The sequence below is a fragment of the Mya arenaria genome, chromosome 1, assembly GCF_026914265.1.
Source record: "Mya arenaria isolate MELC-2E11 chromosome 1, ASM2691426v1".
NCBI classification, from domain to species: Eukaryota; Metazoa; Mollusca; class Bivalvia; order Myida; family Myidae; genus Mya; species Mya arenaria.
The window spans coordinates 26459805-26480365 of NC_069122.1; the positions used below are offsets into that span (position 1 = coordinate 26459805).

The window sequence follows — 20561 nt, forward strand, 5'->3', positions numbered from 1 at the left end:
GAGTAATTCTCATACAATATGATGAAAAAACAAGCATTACTGCATTGGTATTGTACAAAAATGAACATGTTAAGATAACAACAACATTACAACTAAATTCGATGTTCTTTAAAGATGCATGTGCAAACTGGGAAAAGAACTACAATTATCCAAGCGTGTGGCGCGTTAAGAACATAACCTATTACCTTAAATGATACTTTCATGTGGCAAAATACTATCATTCTTTATCAACTAAACTGATTGTGCTGTTTCTATAACGAGGCAAAATGTTGGTCTGATGTTATAACAGGAGAAAATAAATACAGATTTATAAGGGAGCATGACAAATTCGCGCAGTTAAGTTGAAATAAAATTGATGTTTTCCTTTTAAGAACGATGCTCTATTTAAGACAACTAAAAGGTTTCTTAGACAAACTGAAAACTGTCTTTGGCACCAGATACTGCAAAACAGGAAACAGCATACTATCAACTCTCAACAATTGTCGTTTGACTACAATAAATCAAAAGCATGTGGCCTAGGTCGATCTTACAATTACTCCCCTGCCTGAAATACAGACATTCGCGTTTGCATTCATCACTCAATGTTTTGCCAGCGTAATATGTCATCCACATCACATGCATTTAATACACTTTCAATCAAAGCGTTATTTCAAAGCGTGTTTTTATTTCTTACATTTTAAAATTAATACGATCGTTGGCAAACACACTACAAGAACATAATGATAACGTTGAAAAGCAATCTGCTACTAAATCCTTTACAATTAATGCATATACTCTAAGTCATATTCCGTGTAAAACAATTAACATTCCACCTGTTTCGAACAGTCGGCATATAATTTATTTAATCATTTCAAATAAAATATTATGACTTTGAAGTGTAATTTTTGAGAAAATAAAAAACGAATATTAATTAAGGAGCATTACAAATTGGCGCAGTTGAGTTAAACTGAAATTGATGGTTTCCTATTGCTGAGAACCTGCTAGGCATTTAATATAATTAAGTTAAACCAGTTAAGTTAAAGGTTGTTTATTAAACGCAGTTCAGATAGTATGCCTATTAACATTTTTACTATATTTGTAAAGATTGGATAAGAAATGCTCACATTAACGATTGGATTAAATTGAAAACTTCGACCAATTATGATCAAACTCAAATTAGATATTATGTCCAAAACATTTTAACAAAGATTGGTAAGTATTGTTTAAGAAATACTCATATTTGAGTGCGGACAAATCGAATGTGGTCAAATTATGAATTCAATGGTCATTACGCTTGAACGAATTGTACAACGTGGCTGTTGATCATATGTAGTGAACGATGTTAGGTTAAAAATACTGTAATCGAGTTTGGTGAACTTCGGCCAGATTGGATAAAATATGCTCATGTAGGAGAGGGAGTTTGGTCTAAATTTGACAAATCAACTTCGATAACTCAAGAGTGAATAGTTCCATCAGGCTGTTGTAATCGAATCGTAAAATAAGTATCATTATGATCCTTATGAATTGTATCGGTTTATATTACAAGCCTGGATATAGTGAATACATCTGGATTTTAGTGTAATATCGTGTGTGTTTTAAATTGGCGCCACTTGTGACAAAAGTATTTTTCTATGGTGAGTAAAATATTCTTCACGATCTTGCACTGAAATCAGCAAACTTTCTTTTTATTTGATGTATTGCACGCGGACAGAGTGTAAGGCAGTTGATTTATGGTTGTTTTTGTCCTTGACTTTATTTATTATGAGAAACGGTACTTTTATTTTCATAAATTGAGCCACTTTTGATTTTGGATTTTCATATCATGGGACAAGTTTATAGTCACTTTCTTTTACAAAGGGTGTTTACTCTAATAAACTTGAAAAAATACTTGCCTTGTCCGAATAGAAAAGCAAGCGTATAGGAATATAACGAAAACCAAACAATTGGATAAGAAAACGTGCAAAATCACGATGACATTTAAAGCGTAGAGAGCATGCGAAGTGGCTTTATTCATAAGTCTATACCTTGTCACTCTCATGAATACATGTACAACCAGCAATGTCCCTAACAAAAACAGAATTCATGAATGAAAAAGGGAAATAAGCCTCAGTAAAAAGGTAAGGTAGTAGAATGTTTAAATCAAAATGTCGTAAGCATTGCAAAACACAAGATTTGTTTCCTCACACACGGACTTATTTAAATATGTAAATTCACCAAATAATTGTAAAATTTAGGCTTTTCAAACCAGATTGAAAATGATCAATCGTTATCATTTCACTGACCAAGTTATTATTCGCTAATACTAGTAGTTTGAGCTCATTCACCTAAATACATGAGACAAATAGCATTCAATTGATTCATGGGTTAAATGACGTCTTTAATTGATTCTTACAAGGGATATCTGGCACCTACAATATAAGAAAGTTAACGAGATTATTAATGATGTGTTTCCTAATTATTAACGTAATCATTGGAGTTCTAATTATAAGTGTCTTTGATGTTGAAATCTCGTTATGTAATAAACATATGCATTTGTACAAACTTAAATAGCAATAATTAAACAGGTTTCTAACAGTCACATAAACATGTTTTTATATAAGAAAAACACAAAACGATAAAGCAACAGATGTTTTCATTCAATATAAAAAATAGCAATGAGTTCCAAATGCTTTATTAGAAGTGATAAATAACTTAATCGAAAGCTTTGCACTTTATAGATCGGTTCAATGTTTTGTTCGGTTGAACACTTACGTGAATAGAACTTCCTCGGAGCACACAATTCATCTACAAATATGAAACCACAAATCTCGGTTTGTTTGAACACTCCCTAACACCGCAATATGCTCCCTCGGGTTGATTGAAACCAATCGTGTTTGATTACAAACTTTCATTAGTCAATATTAGTTGTTCAAAAGCCATGAGCATTTCAGAATACCATCATGAACTGCAAGGGTATTGTTGGTTGATTGAAATGAAATAAGTCGTGAATGCAAAACTTATTCACCAACCATACAATAGACAACAAAGGAAGCTGGTTCAATTAGTAAATGAAAACAATATTCGATGGCATCATCAAGAGTTTCAAGAGTTTATTGGCGAATCGGCATGTTTGCCTTTGGCCATTTACAAACTATCTAATTAGTATATTAGACACAAGTATATTGATTTATAAAGCAATTATGTGATAACATTACATATATATTCACAAAAGCAATATCCTAATAATATATACGAAAATGTAACCAATAGAAGCAGCTAAACTTCTAGCTTTTCTTGTCTTAATTTCATAGCACTATATATAAACTTAGCTAAGTTTTGTAAAAATAAATCCCTCTTTACTGACATCAAATATTTAAATTTAGCCATATATGGCCAATTAAATTTAATATGATATTTTTTCTAAGATCTTAATAGGCTGTACAACAAAGTAGAAAATGGTATTCAGACTCCACAGTGTCATGTGAACAGACAGAAATCTTGATAATTCTTTTCGGTGTTTATCATTTTTGACACACGTTAAATATTCTTCAAATAAAAATTCTTTTTTAAATCTACAATAGTATTCCATTTTTGGTTGGGATGTTAAGTCATCATACCACGTTTGAATATATTGATCCCGTACTCTTTGGGTTAACAAAGGAGAATAATTGTAATCTGTATTAAAATCAACTAACAAGTTACCATAATCCATTCTGTTTAACAAATCAGACATAGCTGAGTGTCATATTTTTTTACTAACAGGACGTATGTTATTGTAATGATAAATATTGGATTGTTTTGTTAACACATGGTGCATTAATGAATTCGGATTCATATTATTTTTTATCCAATATTTTAATGCCCTTTCCTTACATATAACTGACAATTAGATGCCTGTTGTTTAACACCAAGAATATGTTTGCAGAACTTTAAATGGAGTTTATCTAGCTCGTTATGATCATATGCTCCCCAAATCTCCGATCCATATAAAATAATTGGTACAATTAGAGCATCAAACAACGATAGTTTAGTTTTAATATCTAGTGTTAATCTACTATAGACAGATAGTAGATGGTTGTATGCCTTTAAAGCCTGTTCATTTAGCATTTTACAGCATTATTCATATTCCCAGTATAAGAAAAGTTAATACCTATGTAACAAAAGTTATCCACCACTTCCACAATTTCGTCATTAATTGTCCATCAAAAAATACACTGGCTTTTCCTGCTTTCAAACACACATATTTTAGTTTTTTTAATATTGATTTTTAAACCCCAGTTACATGAATACATGTACAGAGAATTTAGCTGATGCTGTAAACTTACAGGATCAGTAGTAAATAATGCGATATCATCCGCAAACAACAACATAAAAATAGATAGTGTATCAATGTCTGACTCAGTTAAATTGTGAAAGTCAACAGAGTCTTTAACAGCATTGATAAACAAAATAAATAAAAGGGGTGATAATGGATATCAAACATATCAGAGTAGGACATATTACTAGCATCCTTAATACAAGCCTTAACACTTCTATATATATATTATCATATTTATCATCTTGGAGCTAACTCCCGATTCTACTAATTTTACCCACAATGCATCATGGATAACAGTATCGAAAGCTTTTTCGTAATCAACAAATGCACAATATAGTTTATGTTTGCTTAGAATCGTATTCTGAATTAATGCATGTAAGATAAAAAATACAATCAGAAGTACTATGACTATTTCTAAATCCGAACTGTGATTCATTATATACATTATTGTTCTCACACCATTTATCAATTCTATTTCTAAGAACTAATGAGAATATCTTAGCAGTAATATTAACTAAAGTAATTCCTCTATAATTTGCCGGATCAGAACGATCACCTTTTTTAAAGATTGGGACAATAGCCACTTTACTCCAAGCTTCTGGATAGACACTCTTCTGAAATATGTAATTAAATAATTTGGTCAAATATGGAGCAATAAATTCTTTGGAATCTATGAAAAAATCAGCAACAACATTAGATGTGTCACTGCTCTTATTGCTCTTGAAATAATTTTACATATCTCACCAACAGTGAAGTCGCAATCCAATTCATTGGTTTCAATAGTAATCACAGAATCAGGATAATCGTTAACATCGAAATTGCTGGGATGGGGTGTATTTAACATATTTTTGAAATGCTGAACAAATTCATCAATACTTATGTCATTAGAATTTTTATTTTTTTTACCATTTATACTTATTGATATATTTCCAAAAGGATCTAGCATTTGTCTTGCTAAGTGTAGCTAATGTACATTTTTCAATATATGAATACCTTTATTTAGCTTTACGCTTGGCTTTACAATACAAAGCCCTAGCATTCAAAAATAATAATCTGTTATCAGGTGTAGGATTTTCAGTATACAGCCTTTTACAATTGTAAAAATCCCTTTTACGTTGCTTACACGTGTTATCAAACCAAGGCGACTGTTTTCTGTGTGGTGAACTATTTTTGTTACCTGTAATACGAATGGTTTTACCATGTACATCAAATGATATATCATATATCAAGGTTGAAAAATCATCGATACAAGTGATTAAATCCACACAATCGTTTAATAAATTTTCAACAATATTATCAAAAAAATGAGGCTTATTATCATTTAGTTTTGATAAAAAATGTTCCTTTTTAGAAACATCCCACATAATTTTATCACATGAACAATTTTCATTGCAATTTTTCATATTGTTTAGATTTATTGTAAAATGTAATGGACAGTGGTCCGAAAATTCATTTAGTTCATGCACTTCAAAATGATCAATCAACTGAAACATATCATAATTGACAATAACATAATCAGCAACACTAGCGGCTAATCTATTCCTGATCAGATTATAGCAAGTAAATTTCCCCACTTCTTTGCGACCATTTACAATAAAAAAATACTGTTTTCTTTGTAGACCGTTAATAGTTTATTTCCGAAACCGTTAGATTTATTTTGAAACGACGATCTTTTTGGTAAATTATCAGCAGGTATATCATTTAATGGCATGTCAACAAATCGGTCAAGATTAATATTTTGTACAATATCTGACCTCTGGCCTACCCTGGAGTTCAAATCTCCCGTTATAAGTATATCTCCAAGTTGGCTATAATGCCTTATATCATTAGACAATAATTCAAAAAAGTCAAATTCGAATAATTGTGAATTTATGTTTTATTAGACATTAGAATCTTCAGGTGGAATGTAGCAGCTACAGATAAAAATATCATTATCTGTTCCGAAGAATGTTTTGTCTAACTTAATCCAAACAAATCCATTAGTATTAATAGAAATGAGTTTTATATAACCAAACTTTTTTTGTTTATAGTAAATTATTACACCTCCACTATTACGTTTAGCTTTTTTATTACATTTTGGGCGCGGGCAAGAAAAACAATGAAAATGGTCTATGTCTTCATTAGTAGTTTTAGAGTTCCACGTTTCAGAAAATAATAATATGTCAAATTTATAAAATCACTGTCATTAAGTTTCCTTGTGAGTCATTGTACGTTCCACGAAAGACAAAGGAGCTGCTTCTCGTCGAGATCCTAGGGTCTGTCACTCGCTCCGGTGGCCAGGCGCGCCTGATTCCGGTGGTTGCGCGGGGGTGGGGGGGGGGTAGCTCCGGGACGGGACCTGGAGGAGGGTGGGGGGGCGAGCATGAGTGTAGCAAACTCTGTCTATATAAAGGGCGTCATATGCCAATGTCGCATCCTTGCCCAGTTTCCTGGCATGTACAAGGTATAGGATTAGCTTTCTCCGTCGGTCCTGTATGGCCTTCGGGAACTGGTCGCTTACACTGAACGGAGAACCACGAAGATTAGTACGGGTCTCTTCCTTTACTGTTAGTTTGTCACCGTAAAAGTTGAATTAACAACAATTGGGCGTGTGTTACACTGTTCGTATCTGCCAAATTCTATGAGCCCTATCAAGTTTAAAATTAGTTCTTGCGTTATCAATTTTGAGCTCTTTTTCACAAAAAGTTATAATTTTATCAACACAATTTTCCGTCTTTTTCTTCGGTGATGTTAAAAAATAAAAGATTGTCTCTCATTGAGCGTGATTGCAGATCAATAATATCTTCATTTAACTTAGAATATATATTCTTAAAATAATTTATTCCCTCGGACAAACTTGCATTCTTCTCTTTTTGGTCAACTAAATTTTTTTCGACATTATTAAATTTGGTTTTTAAATCATCGCAAGACTGACTATCAAAACTTCGGCTTGATTCAATTTCATTTAATTTGTAGTCCGTGGCATTCACCTTGGATTCTAAAGAAATCACCCTAGCTTCAACTTGAGACATCTTAGCAGAAATAGTTTTCATGTCCGATTCAATTTTGTCAACTTTATTTAATTTGGTTTCCATCGTTTTTTGCCTAGATTCAATTTCGCCAAGTTTAATCATAATTGCTAAAAATAAACCTTGATCAGCGGGCGGAGTCGATGTCATAGCCGCAAGCGGAGACTGCATGTAAGGAAATGCCGACGGCGGGTTTTGCGGTAAAATGAATTGGAGATGGGGAGCCATATACTGACCACCATGGGGGTTGGCTAAAGGATTTACTAATTAAGAAAGCATCTGACGCAAAAGACCGCTAAAGTTCCATTAAGTCATATTAAGGTTAAGTTAAGTTGCTTATTTGGTGGTTTTTGAAGGCGCACTGATTCGTAAAGAGGCATAAAAGATTACCAGACAGACAGACAGACAGACAGACAGTCAGACAGACAGACAGACAGACAGACAAACAGACAGACAGACAGACAGAATTTTTATTGTGGTAAACATGTTATAAAAAGTTCAGCTGAATAAGTAAGTTATATTAACTAACATACAAGAAGGTATCAAAATAAGAGAAAAAAGAGAAACATATCGAAATCAAACTTTGAGATATATATAACTAATAGAGTAATGAAATAATTTGGGAGGCTATTTACAAATGTCATACTACTTGAAAGATCTTAACGACGTTATTTATATAAGAAATTCACAGGAAGGCTTGATTTATTATTTTATCTAGACTACTAGTATGCTTACGTTTTTTTGATAACATCCGATAAACGAGTACGTACTTGGGTTCCTTATGTTATATGATTTAATCATTTTATTCTAAGGATCCAGCTGGGTGGTCAATTTCAAAACGTTCCATTATAAATGTTGATGCGCATACGGTATTACTATTGCTTATCCCTTCATGCCATGATTGCTTAAAAACATGGAGCACTCTATTCTTAAACATACTATGAAAGTTCTTCAAATTAATTAAATTAATTTTGGATTTAATCTCTTTAATATTTGAGAAATCATACATACCTAACCGGTCTCCAAGTGCCCCCTTCCTTATCTGATCAGGTTATGTTAAATTAGAATACGGACCAAAATCCCGACAACAACGCTCAAAATAGTTTCAACGTTGCAATGCCGTTCTAGAAAATACACATCTTAGGCCGAACCGCGACTTCCAGTTTTCAAGTGATATCTTCGAAATTTGATCATTTTCTGACAGGTATAAGCCGGTATATTTTGGCTGCCTGCACAAAACATCATATACATGGAAAATATATCTGCACAATATGCATCATTATAATAAAAGAAATATAAATAAAGGATAAGGCGTCAGGAATATTTTGAATAATAATTGAAAAATAGGCAAACTGGTTTAGTGCAGTGCTTTGTTTCGGCTTCAGGGTAAATGAAACGAAGCTGTTTACAATTTTGAAACACGTGGCAAATTAATTAATTAATTAATTAATCGAGAAAATACTATTGAAGATGTGTTCAATAAACTTTTTAACTGGTCTTAAAATGTGATATTCTTGAATATTGTCTTTGTTGTTGTATAAGATTTTTTAAAGTGATTTTGTAGTAAACATTTGATATCAGCAGAAAGGATTTGTGAAGATGTTTTAAACGCGACAAATGTGACACGGAATACTATTTTTTATCGTAAAATGTATATACATTTGATTGTTTAGACAAATTTCCTTTTAAAAAGGTTTTCAGCCTAACCTGCAAGGTAATATGTTGCATTTCAATACATCTTTCGTGATTCAAACAATTCAAGGCGGCTTTCTATTAAATATTATTATACATAATATCCGAAGTGAATTTTTTTTAGTTTTGTATGATATAGGGCAGGATAAATACATTTGATTAGGCTTCTGAGAAATGCAAGAGGTCATTTTTAATTCACCATTGCTTAACCTGAACAGTCGGTTGTCCTCGGACGTATACAAATGTACAGGATTAATTTGTATAACTAGAATATGTTGTGTTTAATGCGTTATTTATATCAATCGGTCACCAAAAACGTGTGTTGTTTTGTTTGGTTTGTTTTTGGCAACTTTGATAATTAAGATGATGAATAACACACTATTATATTAATCTATTCTTTATTATAGAATAAGATATTCCAACTGCAATTAACTTATATCTGCCTTGTTGAAAACTCATTGTTTTAGAATAAAATTCCTTCCATTCATTGATTGAACATTGTGAATATATCGAACTGCCGGAGGGATATACCTCAATAATTTAATAACCTGAAACGCCGCCGCTGCATGTTGAAAAACACATTCAGCCAAATGTGTAAGTATTATTATAAAATGTATAATCAACAAACAAAAAAACTCACTTAAAAGGTAGAATCTTTATCAATAAAATGTGCAACCAACTTTTCAGATATTTTCCAGTTGCAGAAATTGGCAACTGGGTCATTTTGTTGATCTGTTTTGCCAATGATTTTTATCTAAGTCAATTTTCTATGAATTACATTTGACCGTTAATGACAACTTTCAGACAAATTAGCCCTACAACTTGTTATCCATTATTGATGTCTAAGATACAATATTTGTCTTACGGGAATGTAACTCATGCCCAAAATATTCAGAAACTGAAGACAATGTGCTTTAAACGAAATGCCATAGGAGTTCGAGAATCCTCTCCCAGAAATGAGTTCAAATGTATTGGTTGTAAGTGTTTATTCTGGGGTTTTCTTAAATAAATCACAGAACCAAAAAATATTTAAAGGAAATACCGATAACTCATTGGTCAGATATTGCAATTGGATAGCATTCATATAGATTAGTTGACACTTACAATGAGGGACATCTGTTGGTTACCTGCCCCTCGCTTTAGTTGCCACTTAAATTGAGGGTACTTTGTGGGTTACTGGCCCCTCACTTTAGTTGCCACTGACAATGAGGGACATATGTGGGTTACACGGCCTCGCTTTAGTTGCCACTTACAATGAGGGGCATTTGTGGGTTACCGGCCTCGCTTTAGTTGCCACGCTTTAGTTGCCACTTACAACTGGAGACATTTGTGGGTTACCCGGCCTCGCTTTAGTTAATACTTACAATGAGGGACATTTGTGGGTTACCCGGCCTCGCTTTAGTTAATACTTACAATGAGGGACATTTGTGGGTTACCCGGCCTCGCTTAAGTTGACCCTTACGATGAGGGACATTTGTGGGTTACACGCCCTTCGCTTTAGTTGACACTTACAAAGAGGGACTTTTTTGGGGTTACCCGCCCCTCGCTTTAGTTGACTCTTACAATGAGGGATATTTTTGGGTTACCCGCCCCTCGCTTTAATTGACACTTACAATGAGGGATATTTGTGGGTTACCCGCTCTCCCTTCAGTTGAAACTTATAATGAGGGATACGTGTGGGTTATCCGGCCTCGCTTCAGTTGACACTTACACTGAGTGAGATCTGTGGGATAACCGCCCTCAACTAAAAGTGTAAAAATACTGCGTCGCTCAAAGAAAATAACTTACCAATACTAAAATCATTTATATTTGCCATGGGAAATCATTGGCAGAAGTTCTTTAAATGCCATAACTTTTCACCAGCAGGACTCCTTGAATAATCGATAAGCAATTTAAATGCACTGAAAAATAGACGTTGAAAAACAATCTGCGCCACATGATAATTGCCATCATGGATGTCAAGGAAACGATAATTTCTGCCTGAAAATGGGTTTATCAAATGTCTTTGCTTTTTATGTTAACATAATTGCAGGGTAGAACTATATATACATTGGAATTACAAGTAACTAGTAGTAAATCACATGCTTCATGAAAAAACGCGTATGTTTTAGAAACAACTGATAATTATAAATGTTACTTCACGTGGTGCTGCAGTTGCGTTGTCCTGATATCATGATATTAGAGATGTTTGATTGTTTGTCTCAGTCAAGGTTATTTAGATTAGCATTAACCCCTCATGAGGAGAATCGTCTTTAAGACGAAGCAAACACTCGTCCGTGTATAAGGAAATCTTACTTTAATGAAAAAGAAAACTATTTTAAAAGACACGATATGTCTTACAGTATTTTTCGAAACACAGAAAACAGCTTTCTTTGCAACCAAAAAAACGACGAAAACAAAAACACTTAAAAGAAATGAATGGTCTACTAAAAAATCGCATTTATGAAACTTATTTGTTAAATTATAAGGACATAGCATTTTTACTCTATTTGACGGTGAAATATTATTCTTTTTTCAAAATTTCCTAATAAATATATATTTCAAGAGTGATCCTCTTTCCATAATTTTAGATAAGTCTTTATTAGCAATATAAATTCCATTAGAATATAAGTATGTAATCATATATCGTCCCTATCGGATTACGGTTACCTTTATTAGAGTTGCTGCGGGGGTTCGAATCTGCGACCGTAGATTGACAGTCAAGTTTCTTACCGATAAACCATGAAACATATACTGTGCATCTTATGCCTACACTGGGTATCCGACGATTCTAATTGAAGGTCGATAGTCGATTTCATTGGCTAAAAAGGCAGGTTATAATCTAGTTAAAGGTACCAGTGTACAATAAATAAATGTATGTAAGACATTCGGCGAGAACGAACTATCTGTTTAACACTGCTTCGATAAGTAGCATCAGTAGCAACTTTACCTAAAGAAAGTTAATGTGGATGCCAATCAATAAGACGTCAGATAAAATAAATATTAAGAAGATGATCATACAGCTTGGAAATTTACAAATTTCGCAGGTATTTAACTTCAGTTGACAGATTATTAAATGTTATATTTTTTCTCTCAAAAAGATGGTTTAATATTAAAACTTAAAAGAAGTTTAGTATTAGCAACCTGCGATCAGAACTAAAGCCAAATATGAAACTTATTGTAGCTGCATAAAATGCGATTAAGATTATAATCTACATTTCCGGCCAAAACAATCGTCTATGGGCCAACGCTTATTCAATAAGATGTTATGTCATAATTCGATTTGTTAAAAAAATCATAGTTATTTGGGTGAGTTTTGGCATGCGAGTGAAACGTTAGCATTTAAGTACAAAATGTTAAGAGGGGGTACATTTAATGATTAGATATTTGTTTGTATATAAGTACGCTTATTCATTTAAACATGATTAACGTATGTATCACCACATTGTTCTATACTGTTTCGTGATATAAGCTGTATCACAGGAGAAACGGTAACATGAAGGCCTCCTTTTCGAGAGTTATAACTATTGGTCACCCCTCTTACTTTGATTTTCTAATTAGGAAACAACAGAAGGAAATCAATGAAACTTGGGACATTATGATTCCTTTTTTAGTGCATTTGTTTTTAATATGCGATGTGTATAAATGGAATCAATACATGTTATTTAAACTATAACAGTTTTTGATATCGCCCTAGCGTGCATTTTTTTAATGGGTAAACAGTTCTAAACACAAATCCAAAATAAAATAAAACACCAAAATTCAACTTTGTGTTGATACCAAATATGTGTTACCCTTTGTTCAACCATGTTTATCTGTTGTTAACTTTGTAATAGTTTTTCATTATATCTGGTATTTAACGACTGTTCCTTGTCTTGGAATGCTTTGTATGTGCATCTGAAAAGTATCTGGTATTAAACAATGGTTGTTTAAGGCCTCTGGTGGTTATGAGAAAGCTGAATGCAATCTCATTTTTCTGGATAAACATCATGAAAGTGTCAGCTTTTCAAGGTAACTTAATGTAGATTTTATGTTCATATTCATACACACATAGTTTTTACTGCGGACATACAACTTAGTATAAATGAAGAACGACAAAATGCAAAAAAGTTTCAATTTGCATTTAGAACTGATGCTAGTATTAAAGTTAAAAATTTATCATAGAAACAGTAGAGGACCTTAAATATCTCCCTGATGTACACCTTTCACAACTGAACTGAAATATAGCGCTTATTCGTGATGTCGCAAAAACACGAAATGGCAAATATCAGCTACGATAAAAACATGATGAGCACAAAACAAACATAAAAGAAAGAATCAAAGAGCTTGCCAATTTCTCCAATTCTTTACTGATAAAACTTAAACCTATCTGGCACTTTTTACCGTGAATCAATTGTTTATTATGTAATTACCCATGTGGCGAATAATTGTTTCAACGAGCATTTTTCAGTGCAGTATTTCTGACAGAAATAGATAAGGTTTCCAAAAGAACATTGAAAATCTGAGTATTGGCATTAATTCTGGCTTAATTTGTCGATGGCTTATCTTACCGAAAATACGATGCATTGGTAGTGATGAATGGATGAAGGAAACTGTAGGAATCCTCTTCTAACGTAGTGAATATTATGAAGATGGCAGATAATGTGCGTTAATGATTGGAATAATTTGTTTACTCACAATGAATGCACTGATTTTGACATCTGAGAACATAATTAATGGGTTATTTTCTTTTCAAATATATTGGTCAACGTGTTATACCTATATAGTTACTATAAACTTGCATTTTAAATGATATTTCAAAACGAGCTAAAAAGACATAACCCACTTACAAACATTTCAAAACCATTCGTTAAGTTAATAACCCTGTACTAAATGGCCCTTTCCTGATTAATTAATTTCTAACTTTTTGAAAGCTTCTTTTCATGAATTCTGCTACCTAAACGAAAAACACTCAATTAATGTAAAGCTCGTTTGCCTTTGGTTCAAAGGGCTTCGCTGTACAAAGTGTACTGGCACTATTTCTAGAATATGAATTATATTGTGATGATACATACTTCCGCATGTTGTGCAGGTAAGTTTTCAACGTATAGTGTACAGTGTGTCTGTATCTGTGTTCTTTGTCTGCAAAATATTGATAAAGCTTCCAATATATTCCTATTAAACTAATACAGGTTGCATGTCGTGATAGATAAGTCCAGCTGTCTATAGAGGGCGTTGCTACAAGGCAAATTACTTATTGCTTACTATGTTTAATGGCAGCGCTGAAAGTGTTGCGGCGACAAGCTTGATTTTACTTTTATATTATTCTGTTCACAGGCAATAACAATCGAATAAAAAGAATGGGTGGTGCCATAGTGTTTCTGATAAGTGCCTGTGAATACCTAAAAATAGATAATGTTAAAATTGTTTTAATACAATAAGTAATTTTCATAACAGTATCTGATAAACCTATATGAACTGTGATATATGAACACTACTTTTATATCGCAAGTTTATTGCCAGTGTAACGTTAAGTCAATACAAACCGATATTGGCAGAGGATGTTATGGCTGTTGGTGTGGGTAAAACAAGGCAGGGTCTTTTAGTCAGCACATTTCCATTTCCTGCGAAATTATCTATAATTTTCTACTCCCCTCGGTTTCTTACTAAAATATTTTAAGGAAACATTATTAACATATTGATTTAGTCGCTGTTATCACGTTTGATGTATCTAAAGCTATTAAAACTCTTAACAGTAGAAAGTCTGCTGGTGAAGATAAGCTGTTGAATGAGTACTTTATTGAAGTTAGCGACATTTAAGCTGGTTTAATTACCGATATTGTTAATAGTAGTTAAATTTGTTGAGTTTTCACTGAAGCATAGGCGAAAGGGATTATTGTTCATATTCATGTAAAGAATATGAAAATGATGTAACGAATTATAGAGGTATTACTGTAACTATTACTATACTAAGGCATTTTGAGTTACATTACGAAATTATTTACTTGTGTCTTCAAACAAAGGATATCTGCCCGGTTTCGAGGAAAATAATACCACATATGATGCCAAGTTTGGATTTAGAAAGGTAAGGTCCACTGTTGATGCTATTTTTATAATCCCTTCACTTATTGAATACTATTTAATTGCAAATTAACGTTTGTATCGCTGTTCTATTGATTTGAAACGATATTTAGACTAAATACTAGGGATGGAAGAGAATATCCGAGTATCCGGATATCCGGATATCACGCAAGTATTCGGATACCAAAATGGGTATTCGAATATTCGTTAAGAATTAAAATTTCAATGAAATAGCTTAGCAGAGACATAGCAATTATTATAAAACTTTTCTGATGTAATATTTCAGGTGATCAACAGCACCCTGTTAAGTTCTATGACCTTGTTTACAATGACAAGTGTTGTTTTATGATCACAGATGTGCTTAATTGACACTAATTGGCACTAGTTGATATTAAACGGATTGATCATTAATCCGTAGGAATTGATCGTCCAATCACAAGATAAGGGTCGTGCAATCAAAGCTATTAATGACCAATCATATTTTTGATGAATATGCATGAAGAAATTATTGCTATCTGAACAATAAATACAAAAAACAAATTTGTTTATCTATTCACTTTTCAATCAAATTTCCATCATTTTGCATCTTGTAATTTTTTTTCATACGATATGTAAACATGTTTAGTTTATTAATAAATAAAAAAGTACACGCATGCAAATAAAGAAAAATCAGATCGTCTTGTTGTCTTCTTATATTTTCCGCAATTATATCCTTCATTACAAAACACCGCAGAAATTGTAGGTATTGCATTAAATCAAACAATGTAATGAAATAAAATTACAATCGACTATCAAATAATCAAAGCGTCATTTAACATGAAACCTGCTGATAAATAACAAACTCGAAAGCACGTGGCAGTAACCAAGCAGCCACCTCGGCCGAAGTGACTATCAAATTCGCGAAGTGTTTATGTGGTATTCATCATGAGTTTTATGACGTAAAATGAGTTGTTTAGCTTTGATTATAACATTATAAATTATTAAGACTGAGAAAGAATGAATGAAAAAGTGAAATTGCCATATGACGAATTATAAATTAAGTGGACAATTATGTCAAATAACAGAAGGTGGGTGACATATAATAGGAAATTTACTTATTATGAAAACAATTTGATACGAGTATCCGGATAGTATTCGAATACTTGATACGAATATCCGGATACCGATTTGGTATCCGGTTTCCATCCCTACTAAATACACAGTCGAACCCCATTGGCTTGAACTCGTTTGGGTCGAATTCCTCGTCTGCTCGAACTTGATATTAAGGACCCATTTCTTAAAACTGAAGGTATGGATTCCCGCTTGCTTGGCTCGAATTACCCGAGGCTCGATTTATTTTCGTCTGTCCCTGGGAGTTCGAGCCAACGGCGTTGGAATGTATATAGAAATACGTTGTGGTTCAAGCTTAATAATTTAAGCTTAATGGGAAAATGTTGAGAACTATACGTAATGGGTATCAAAATGTTGTTTGAATGTATTAATGGTAACGAAACCTTAGACGTTGATTTTAATTATCTTGGAAGTTATATTGAATTTTACTTGTAACTTTAATCTTACTGCATAGGTTTTGTATGGAAAGTCATTGAAATCGGAAATTGGTGTGAATACATTGTATTGTAAACTTAAGCGATATGATACAATGCCGAAGGTAGCATTAAAGTTATTTGATTTATCTCATGGGTGTGGCGTGTGGGGCTTGAGTAAGTGTAAACAATTAGGAAATATCCATCTTACATTTTGAAAAGCTTTACTTGGTATAAGACAATACATAAGCATCGTTGATGTATATACGGAGCTAGGGCGTTTTCCGCTATATATAACTAGATGCATTAGAATAATTAATATTTAATTGTATCAAACAGATAACATTATATTAAAGGCTATTATATCGAATAACCTTTGTAGTGTTGAAAAAAATTAACAGAACTGGTCTGCTAACGTTCAGCAAATGTTAGCTATGTATAGATTTTACGAAGTTTACTGACTTCTTGCCAATAAGGATGCTTATGTTGTTTTTTCATTTTATTAAACAAAGAGTAGTTGATGAGTGTGTGCAAAAAAGGCATGAAGGAACGAATAACATTAGTGTACTGACTTTATTTTTACATGTCAAAAGATTACCTGATATTGAACCATATTTAGAAAATAGTATTTCAAGACGCTTAATAGTTGCTGTCACAATACTTCGCGTGTCTGCTCTAAGAGTCGCCCAAGAGGGTATAGAATAGAATAAAATAGAAACAAGACTGAAATATGTATGTTTAGGAAACATGTATACGAAGTTTCAAAGGCACGAACATTATATGTAATGCAGTGAGGTATTTTGTCTAATATTTATCCCGCTATTTTTTTAAGTTACTATTAACAATGTTTTGACTATACACTCTGTGCACAAATAGTATATGTATTGTCATCATATTAAACAAACAACATTTATATTCTTTACCTGGTGTTATGTTTACAATTAAATATTCAATATAAAATACATCCTAACTATTTGCTATTACCTTATGTCTTGTAGCTTGATTTTTTTAAATGTATGTATGTGTCACAAGAAACTGTATACGTAAATAAAATACTGTTCTGTTTTGTTTATGTAAAAATGTAGACCTGACGTTACTTAAGCGTATAGTCGACAACCTTGAAACATGCAAAAAGGTTTTACTACATCATGTATTTTAGAAGATGTTGCAGCCGTATTACGTAGTAAGCATTTCTTATGGAAAATACCTGAATTAAGTTTTTATATGCATTAACAAGTAATTAAGCCACAATAATTTTCGGATAAATTGGAATAAGCTCAGCACAATATATAGATACATACTTGCAGAGTCATCCTTTTTGGCTGCAATGTACTATAATTGGCCAAGAAGGTCAAGGTCATCATAACATTTTGAAGTGATATGCGTGTCAATCAAGTGGAAAAGGCAAATACAATATTCATCTGTGATCATTGGAAGACTTGGTTAAACAAAGTCCTCATGGATTTGTGTGTGATACTGTTTATGAGCAGTTGACCTAGCACTAGACAGAAATTTGCCCTTAAGCAATTTACAATGGTAATTAAAATAAAAGGTATACACAGTTTATACCGATATGTCACTTCATTGATAGGGGAATACATGTGGAACTACTAAATTTGAAAATAACATGTTTGTTTACACTTCCTTCTATAATTATTGCTCTGAGACCTGCAAATGTAATTAACGTACCATCGATAAATGTTTATTTTGTGATACACTAGAGAAGAGGGTTCATTGTAGCTTCCTGTGTTTATTTTAACTGTATGAGGATGAAGTGATAACAAATAGACAATTAGCGTTTTTTTTTCCACGGATGCATCTAGAAATACATTGTTGAACCACTGTTTTCTTGTTCAAACAAGACAGATATATGCTTACAGCGTGTTGTATAGGCCGGAGTAATACAGTTTCTAAGCAAAATGTATGCTGTAAATCTCCAACGAAAATGAACTGTTCTCCAGAATCGTCTGACTAATTAGGAAACAAACACTTTAACGATATTGATCGGTTTAAAGAGACGTTTTAAAGTTAAAGTAAGAGAAAACATCTGACCTGAACACTATGGTGAGTTTCTATACGTAACGAAACCGAAAAGAATCTTGTACAACTGTGAAGTTATAGCAATTGCATAACAATTGATGTTAGCTTTGATATTAGATTTTTCTGGCCTTCTTAAAATCCAATCACAACGAATTTCTATCAATACTGACGACGTAGTATGTTAGTCATCAACGCATTTCGATGAAGAAATGTAGAGACAGGTGGAATTGTTGTTTTAATTAATAATGGATATGAAACAAGAGCGTCAATAAAGCAAAGTGGGTAATATTGCGGAAAACATTTTACAATTACAATATAAAACAAGAAGATCTGGACATATAGGCACCAGATAGTATTGTTAAGAGCTGTGATAAAGTTTCACATGAACACACTGCTTTGCAAGAATACATTTGTATACACTTAGTAGACCCAATCTATACACAAAGTAGACACCGTCTCCGTGGCATAGTGGTTAAGGGTAACACAAGAATACCCAGAACACATCCTTGCAATGGAGAAGGAACTACCCAAGAACACATATTCACATTTGAGAAGCCACTACCCAAGAACACCAAGAACACACCTTCCAATTGAGAAGCACTACCCAAGTATTCCAAAAAACACATCAACACACTTGAAAAGGAACTACCCAAGTAAACCAAGAACACATCTACACTTTTGAGACGGAAGTGCCCAATAACACAAAGAACACACCCACACATTTGAGAAGGAACTACCCTAGAACACCAAGAACACATCTTCACATTTGATAAGAAACAAATCAACGCATTTCAGTACACACTGCCCAAAAATACATTCACCTATTTGAGTACACACTGAATCAAACATTATGTGACTGCTGTTCAAGTGTAACCGATACATGATTAGCAGTAGTGTTGATTATTATGAAGCCTAGGAATCTGGCAACGTTCAAAACTTCTATTTTCCATTGTGTAACGGCTTTTTATCGAAATTAAATTATGTGCAGCATATATATGAACATAAAAAGACTAAGATGACACGTACTAATAGTTATCATGGTGTAAAGAAACGATGTCATAAGAATACTTTTGAGTTGAAATGGAGAATTGACAAACATTTTTTCAGAGAAAAAAAAGAAAAGATAAAAATTGTGAAATTAAGGAATATAATAATTTTATAAAAACAACACCTAAGATAAAAACCAAAGCCCTGTATTACTACTACTAAAGGTAGAAATAATGATAATTATGATTATATCGTATTTATTATATATACAGCGATCTTGGTATATGTTATATTCTTCAGTCCTATATTTTAATTCCACATTTCAATAAACTACGTGTATTAAAAAAGAAGAATAAGATATGTTCTAATTAAATTCCATTAAAGCTCCAGAAATGCTGTTAAATGTCTTGTCTATAAAACGTATCGTTACTTACCCTTACTTTAAATTCAGATATTTGACATTATTCCAGTCTTCACAGCTATCAAATATCCAGTATCTGAATAAACCACCCTTTCAAGCATGTTAAATGAAATACCAACAAAGCTCCTGAATTACGGTTGCAGGTTTACAGACAGCCTCACAGATCGATACAAAAAAGACCATTGATGCAACGAATCAAAGAACGCCATGAATTAGCGTGTAAAGGTAACAAGTTAGTATGGAAATGAACGACAAACAAAATATAATGAAAACATAGACTACTATGTAATCGGTTTCAATTAAACACCTTATGGCGGCTTTCGTCCAGTCATTGTGTACAATTTAGGTTAAACGATACACTAAACACGTAGCGCAATGATGTTTCGCTATACTTTTTTTTAAAAATATTAGAGTTCAATTAAACGCCACGTAATTGCTCTCGTCCAGTCCATGTGTAAATGAGGGTTGTACCGATACGCTAAAAACGTATCGCACTGTATATATATTGCGATACGTTTTTTAGCGTATCGTTACAACCCTCAGTATAGAATATACACATGGGTATTAGAAATTGC

General features: G+C 32.8%; 1 protein-coding gene across 2 annotated transcripts in view; it reads right to left on the reverse strand.

Annotated features, from left to right (window-relative positions):
- Nucleotides 1-20161, reverse strand: part of LOC128233349 (secernin-1-like) — a 35303-nt gene extending 15142 nt beyond the window's left edge. Inside the window, exon 1 of one of the 2 annotated variants that reach the window (XM_052947109.1) lies at nucleotides 20006-20161. The gene's annotated coding sequence lies outside the window, so the exon portion shown is untranslated. Of the gene's footprint in view, nucleotides 1-19999 lie in introns of both variants that reach the window. The other variant, XM_052947037.1, reaches the window with a different exon arrangement.
- Between the last annotated feature and the right edge of the window lie 400 nt (nucleotides 20162-20561).